Here is a 7,432-nt window from a genome sequence, read left to right on the forward strand (position 1 = left end):
GTATGAGGGCGGGCGGGCGGAAGAGGAGCGACTGCGCACGCGCGCGAGCGTCCAATCAGGACTTCGGGGTGGAGCGGGGCCTTCCCCGCCACCGAGGCGCTCGCCCTACCCTTCTGCCCGACGATTGGTGGTTTGGCGACTCCAGGCACGGAGATAGGGGCGATCTCCTCCAATGGAAGCGAGGCAGGGGTGGGCCCAGTGGCGGGAAGGAGCACGGCGTGGAGACAGCTGAAAGTGAGTACCGCAAGTGAGGCTTGCAGCGCCCATGGTGGGGGACTGGAGTGAGATGGGTACAGGAGGTGCCTCCCAGAGCGTGGGCCCCTTTGGGAGCTTTGTGTCTCTCTGGAGGCACCTGCAGATGCTCGTGTACTTACGCGTGTACTCGGCCAGGCGTGTGCGGACAGCCCACGCGAGTCGGGCAGATGCTGATGTGTCGGTGCCTGCGGGCCTGGCCCAGGGGCGCTTAGTGAACACGACCGCCTAGCATTGGTGTGCAGGAGCCAACGCGGGGTGAAACTAGACTAAGACATGGTCCCAATCCTTCTAGATAAAGTTTTGTTAGGGCGGGGGCTCAATGCGAGGGGTTCTTAGTTCAGTCTCCACGCTCTGGAATGTAGTTAAGTGCTCAAATATTGTTGACTGACATGAGGGGCGTTCCGACAGTCTCCAGGAAGACTCCAGGGTGACAATGAATACTTGATCTACCTTACATCAGCTTTGAGGGATCCTTAAAAGTAAGTCTCATTATGTCACTTCTTGGTTTAGGGAACAAAACGTAAGTCTACTCTGGCCAAGACTTTCGCCTATTTCTCCTGCCTCATCTTAATTCTTGCTTTCTCAGTCCTCAGTTCTCCCCTTCTCATTCTGTTCTGTCGCCCAGGGAGCCTTTACACCTTTTCCTCCCCCTACTGCCTTTTATAAAATCGTTTATAAAAGCTTTACGTCATTTCATCAGAGAAGCTTTTTCTTCCCTCAGATTAGGTTGGGTCCTTCCATAACCTTATACTTCTTTTCCTTCTTAGCAACGTATTTGCATGATCGTTGATTTCTGTCTGTCTCTTGAAGAGACTGCAGGGACTAGATCTGTTTTGTCCCCCTTTGAGTGCACAATCAGTATGTGATGAAAGATTGGACTAATGAATGAGTGATTTAGCATCTGACAGCATTAGAAAAAAGCATCGTGAACCACTTGTGAGGTAGGATAGTGGTTCTCAAGACAGTAAGACTTGGAGCTTGTTTTTTATATTTTGTAAACCCCCCATCATGCAGAAAAGAAATGTGTAATATCTATGTATTAGTTTTGAAAGCCAACATAATTTTCTGAGATATAAAGGAGAAATTAAAGTCACTTATAATAACATTCCAATATGTGATAGTTGGGTGTTTAAACCTCTACTTAGAAATGTGAGTGCCACAGGTGTGTTGTGTTGTCAGACACCCTAAGCAAAACACCATTCCTGATGCGATTTTCTGAAATGGTGCACAATTCTTGGTAATGTCCTGTGCAAAACAGCACAGTTGTTCCTCAATTTACAAGGTAATTGTACTGTATATGAAAACCATGTGCATAGTTTGTGTTTATGTAGTGAAATATGGTTTGGCTCAAGGCTCAGATAACATGAACAGATAATTTTTTTTACCCACACGAATGTCAGGATGTTCAAGAGTCATACAGAATGTGGGACAATTCATGCGTCAGATAGTCTCAAGCAAAGAAGGATGTCTGCCTTTAGTGATTCCTGCCCACGGAAGACTATTAGCATTGCCCCAGCAGGCTAACCAGTTTTTACTGGTTAAAACTGGTTAAAAGAAAAAAAAAAAAGGGCATGCCCCTAGGGGGCAGGCTGCTCTGGCATCCTCAGCAAAGTCTTCAAGGCCAGAGGAGTGTGTGTAAGTAGAAGTGTAGATACGGCTTCTGACTGCAGAGGCCAGTGTCAGGAGAAGGTGCAGCTTGGCCCGGTGGGAGAAGGGGCCCTAACAGGCTTTTTTTTTCTGCCCCCAGAAACGGGCCCAGGATGCTTTGGTCATCCTGGGGGGTGGAGGACTTCTCTTTGCTTCCTGCCTGACAGCCACGGGGGATGAGCATTTCTACGCTGAACACTTGATGCCAGCTCTGCAGAGGCTGCTGGACCCAGAGTCAGCCCACAGATTGGCTGTTCAGTTTACCTCCCTGGGACTCCTTCCTCGAACCTCATTTCAGGACTCTGACATGCTGGTAGGTACTCTTGGAACACCTTATGCATTAAATGCAAGGGTGAAGCTGGGAGTAATGTTTGTCAGCCGGGACTGATCCTTTTCAAAACCAGAGCCTCTAGTTAGCAGTGAGAATTAGAGTTCAATCTGAGCAGTATTTGTTATATGTAACATATTATAAAATTAGATAACAAGGAGAATTATATATTACTTACAGGACTTATATTAGACAGTGGTCTCATTCGAGCTTCACAACTACTCTTGGAGCATCTTTCTCACCTCCTGCTTCCAGGATCAGATGGCGCTCACCTTGGGCACCCTTTGCTGGTCTTCTTAAAGGTTGCCAGAGCCCAGCAATCCGTTCTGCCCAGCGGAGCAGCTCCTCCCTCTGGCTCCCACGAGAGTCTGTGCGCTGTTGCTGGGGTTTCCTATGAGCCTGGCTGAGGAAGGGCACAGCTGAAGCTGACTTTTATTAAGCCGATTAAAGGGTTTTGTTGTTTGACGCTCCTGGTGTCGGAGTACCACTGTCAAGGGCCTGACGCCAGTGAGCTACTCTCTCCCACCGAGGACAGTAGATGAGAAGGTATGAATTGTAACCATAGTCGGAAACGACAGTGCCTGTCTCCTGTTCATGCCATGGTAGAAACACTGTTTTTCTCCTCAGGCTTGTTGATAATAGAGCCTTATGGTTTTCCAGCTCTAGCAGGCATCACAATCACCTGGAGAGCTCTGTTAAAAATAGGTTCTCTCAGCACTCCCTCCCCTGCCTTGGGGGACGCCCAGCAATCCCATGTTTAACCAGCTTGCCAGGTGTTTCTGATGTAGGTGAGCCAGGGACCACACTTTGAGAAACACTGGGATAGCCTTATGTACTTCTGACTTTTGTCGTCATCTTCCCAGGAAGTGAGAGTTCTGGGCCATAAATTCTGAAATCCAGTAGGAATTGCGGCAGGATTTGACAAACATGGGGAAGCTGTGGATGGACTTTATAAGATGGGCTTTGGATTTGTTGAGATTGGAAGTGTGACTCCAAAACCTCAGGAAGGAAACCCCAGACCCAGACTCTTCCGCCTCCCCGAGGACCAAGCCGTCATTAACAGGTAGGCGAGAGACCCAGAGTTAGCAGAGGAGGCCTCTTTCTAGCGGGGCTCTCGGTTTTTTCTCTCACAGGACATAGACATTGTTCTGACACTTGGAATGTTAGGGAACCCTGTTGAGCATCTACAGTGTGCCAGGCATCTGTCCTCACACCAGCCCTGGAAAGCAGGTTTCATTATTTCTGTTGAACAGGCGTATACGCCAAGGCTCAGAGAGCTAAATAACTTAGCTGCAGTCATGGAGGTAAAAAGCAGGAGAGCTTGCGTGTGGCTTAGGCTTATTGGACTTCAGAGTTTGTACTTCGTCCACCTGTTTCTCCAATGCCCTCACTCAACTCTGCAAGCATATGTGAATTCAAAATATTTTGGTGACATTAAGACAGTAAAAAGGGCTGGGCACAAACCTGGTTACACACTCACGTTTCAGTTGCCAGCAAGGCTGGAAGGAGTCGTTAGCATCTTCCCCGGTATCAGGGGAGGTGGCTTCCACTGGAGGCAGAGAAGGGGAATGGCCACTAGGTCAGCCACCCACAGTGGGGCTGGGGATATAGGGATTAAAAAGAAAGACGATGCCTCTGCCTGCGGGGGGTGTCTAGTGACAGGGTGATAGAGAGGTAGGACATGTCGCTTGCCCTCAAGATTGTAACCGGGATGGGAACTTAAACGTACACATGTATACATCCATATCCTGGGCCAGGAGGAGGACAGGTACGAAGCCCTCTGTGAATGCCAAGGGGCCGAGGGATCCTCTGCAGCCGGGAGCTCCGTGCAGGAGGAGAGGGAGCCTTAGATCTGGGCCGGGAAGAGGGGCGATTTCATAGGGAGAGAGCACAGGGAAGTGGAGCAGCATGGGCCCCAGCAGGACGCCGGTGGAGCCCAGGCGAGAGGTAGAAAGCTTCGGCTGTCAGAGTGGTGAGGGCTGGGGGAACCAGTGGCTGCGTAAGGAGCTGACGTAGGATCCAGCAGGTGTGGGGCAGCTACTGCAGACGAGTCTGGGCTGTTGCCAATGCTAGTTGGCTGACCGGCTTGTTTGTGACTTTTAATCTTTCCCTTTGTATTAGATGGTGTTCTGGCAAGTTCTCTAGGAGTCCCAGGCAGTTTAAGAACTGACTCTGACTGTTTGTGGTTTCTGTTTTCAAAAGTCATAAGTATACAGTGGAAATGGCCTCGGAGCTACCTCCCCACATCCTTTGCCTTCTAACCTTGCCCTCCCCGTCTGCTTGTGTGTGCAGATACGGATTTAACAGTCGGGGGCTGTGAGCGGTGGAACACAGGTTACGGGCCAGACAGCAGAAGCAGGCCAGGCTCACGGAAGGTAAAATGGAGTTGCATCAGTGGGGCTCTTTGCATTTATTAGGAGGAACCGTGGGAGAAACACTGGCAACACTCCCAGTGAAATGAACATGGTTGAGCCATAGAAAAAGCCACTAAGGAACTCAGGGCTCCTCTCCTAGGGGAATTTTCCTGGTTCTTCCCCAGCCTCCAAGATTTTAACTCAGTTTCACGATTTAGCAAAGACTGTGTTTTGTCTCATTATGTAACCTGGCGTGGAGCCACTGCGCCCAACCCATATTCTTTTGATAAATGAAAATTTAGGCCTAATGAATTAGAATGTATTATGAGTTTTAGAAAAATATGAAATCACACATCTACATTAATAGAAGATCCAGATAATAAAAGAAACCCAAGCAAGGGTAGGAATAATGTCGTTCCAGGAATAGAGAGTCCTGCACTAGCATGTCTGGGGTCCGATGCCAGCCCAGCTCCGTCACCAGGTGGCTGCTTAAGGGCTAAGGCAAGTCACCCAATCTCTCTGGGCCTCAGTTTCCTCATATTTCAAACAAGGAGTCTTGTTCAAGCAAAGGATCTCTCAGGCACCTTCCAGCTTTAAATGACACATTATTATTGCCAAGATCAGGACGAAAAACCAAGGGCACCTTCTGAATTGGAAAAAAGCCTGTTGGTTTTGATCAAGTATATGTAGGCATTATTTGTGTATCTTAGAAATTTTTAACCATTAATGTCTCCAATTCTTAGCTTTTCTAAACTACAGTGTAGTCTTTCTGGTCTTATACAAGGACTTACTAAGATAGCCTTACCCAAACCTAAGATTAGAAACGAAGTTGAAATATATGACATATATAATATGTCATATATTATATATACATAGTATACATATTATATATATAATATGTAATATTTAAAGTATATATGATCCATGTTGCTGGAACTTTACTTTTGCTATAGGTCTCAACATTTAATTATGAAAATTTAACCATATAGAAAGTGGAGAGAATTTTTACAGTGAACACCCATACAATCACTAGAATCTACAATTAATGTTTTACTAAATTTGCTTTCTTACATATATATCCTTTTCTCCATCCCATAATCCATTTTTCTTTGTTTGTTTTTTGTTTTTTGGGACAAGGTTTCACTCTGTCACCCAGGCTGGAGTACAATGGCCCAGTCATAGGTCACTGCAGCCGAGAACGCCTACGCTCTGAAGCTGTCCTCCTACCTTTGCCTTCTGAGTAGCTAGGACTACAGGTCTGCCCCACCATGCCTGGCTGTTTTTTTGCAGAGATGGGGTCTCACTATGTTGCCCAGGTGGGTCTCGAACTCCTGGCCTTAAGTGATTCTCCCACCTCAGCCTCCCAGATTGCTGGGATTAGTAGCATGAGCCACTGTGCCTGGCCCCCATCCTTTTTTCAAATGCACTTCATGGTCACATGTATCTACATGTGTTAAAATTACACAAAACCAAATACACACACAGAGAAATGAATGCTTGTAAACCTGGTAAAATCTGAATAAAGTTGATGTATTATATATATCATTGTCATTTCCTGGTTGTGATATTGTTACTATAATCAGGAAGGATGTTACCATTAGGGGAAACTGGATTAAAGGTATATGAGCTATTTCTTACAATTGCATGTGGACCTCCAATTATCTCAAATGAAAAGTTTAAAAAAGAAAGAAAGAAATGCATTTCAAGGTATGTTTCCAACGTCTAATTGGGGTTTTACCTTTCTGCCACACCTGATCCTTTGGAAGGGTGACGTTCAGGTGGAAGTGAGTGTGGCTAGGCTGATACTGGAAGCCCAGGTAGAGTGTCATTAACAGGGGACTTTCAGGCTCTATGCTCACTATCAGCGTTTTCTCCAAAGAGGTGATGTTCACTGTGATCACAAAATGGTCCGTGCTTGTGTCGAGGCTGATGGGATGGGTTTCCATGCTCACATTTCTCCAGAGAATGATCTAGAATAAGAAACCGTCACTCTTCAAGTTTAAGATGGTCCATCCATTAACACCTTTCAATTTCCTTTATATTGATAAGGTAGTGAAACTTTCTAGTCTTCCTCTTTGAATATTAGTAGCTAATGTACTCCCAAGGGTTAAGGGCGAGTATATTGTCTAAGACCTAAAGCGCCTTTTTCTAAGGGTAAGGAATCTTTTTGTAAAAATTCCCAAAGATGGTCATAACTAAATGATGGCGCTGCCATCAATCTGAAACGATTTCCTGCGAGTCGTTGCATCCTTCTGTCCTACTCTCCAGGATGGCCTGTGCCCTTCTGTTTTATTCCCTGAGAATCAATTCCTGCCTCAATGTCTTCCATTAAATCACGGACTTGGAGCAATGTATGATTAGAGCTTAGTTTCACACTTCCAGTGCTTCCGACAATGTTTCCGTCGCCAAAATCCTTGAAGGGATTTAAAGCTAGTCCTGCCACCTGGAGACAAAGAAAAGTCCAGTTTCATCAATTGCTGAAATATGTATAAGTGACCCCGTGATAGGTTACAAGGTATCAGATATCATAAAGTAAATGTTGGGATTTTCCTCCTGCTAATATCTCAAATGAAATAAGATTTTGTACTGTAACACCTATGAAGAATAATTGAAGACAAATCATATTGTATTTGGGACCCTTAGAATTTTTTTTTTTTTTTTTTACATCTTTGTACGTGGAGGATTCTGTTTTTCTAGGGAGTAAGGCAGCAATGCTATTTGTGTTTGTCAGGTAAATGCTGAAAGAAATACAATGCATGGACGTGACCAGGTTGGTATACCAAGTGGGTAATTATTGAGATCTTCCAAGCTTTGCGTAAATAGTGAAGAGCTGAGATCATTTCAATTC

The 7,432-nt window shown here is 45.8% G+C and overlaps 1 long non-coding RNA gene across 1 annotated transcript; it reads left to right on the plus strand.

Moving 5' to 3' along the window:
• Positions 1 to 205: 205 nt before the first annotated feature.
• Positions 206 to 6,098, plus strand: LOC138373793 (uncharacterized). Its single transcript, XR_011231286.1, has 5 exons — positions 206 to 234; positions 2,003 to 2,215; positions 3,094 to 3,293; positions 4,523 to 4,605; positions 5,722 to 6,098. It is a non-coding gene; the product is annotated as an uncharacterized lncRNA (long non-coding RNA).
• The last annotated feature ends 1,334 nt before the right edge of the window (positions 6,099 to 7,432 follow it).

This window comes from Eulemur rufifrons, chromosome 23 (genome assembly GCF_041146395.1).
Source record: "Eulemur rufifrons isolate Redbay chromosome 23, OSU_ERuf_1, whole genome shotgun sequence".
Taxonomy (NCBI): Eukaryota; Metazoa; Chordata; class Mammalia; order Primates; family Lemuridae; genus Eulemur; species Eulemur rufifrons.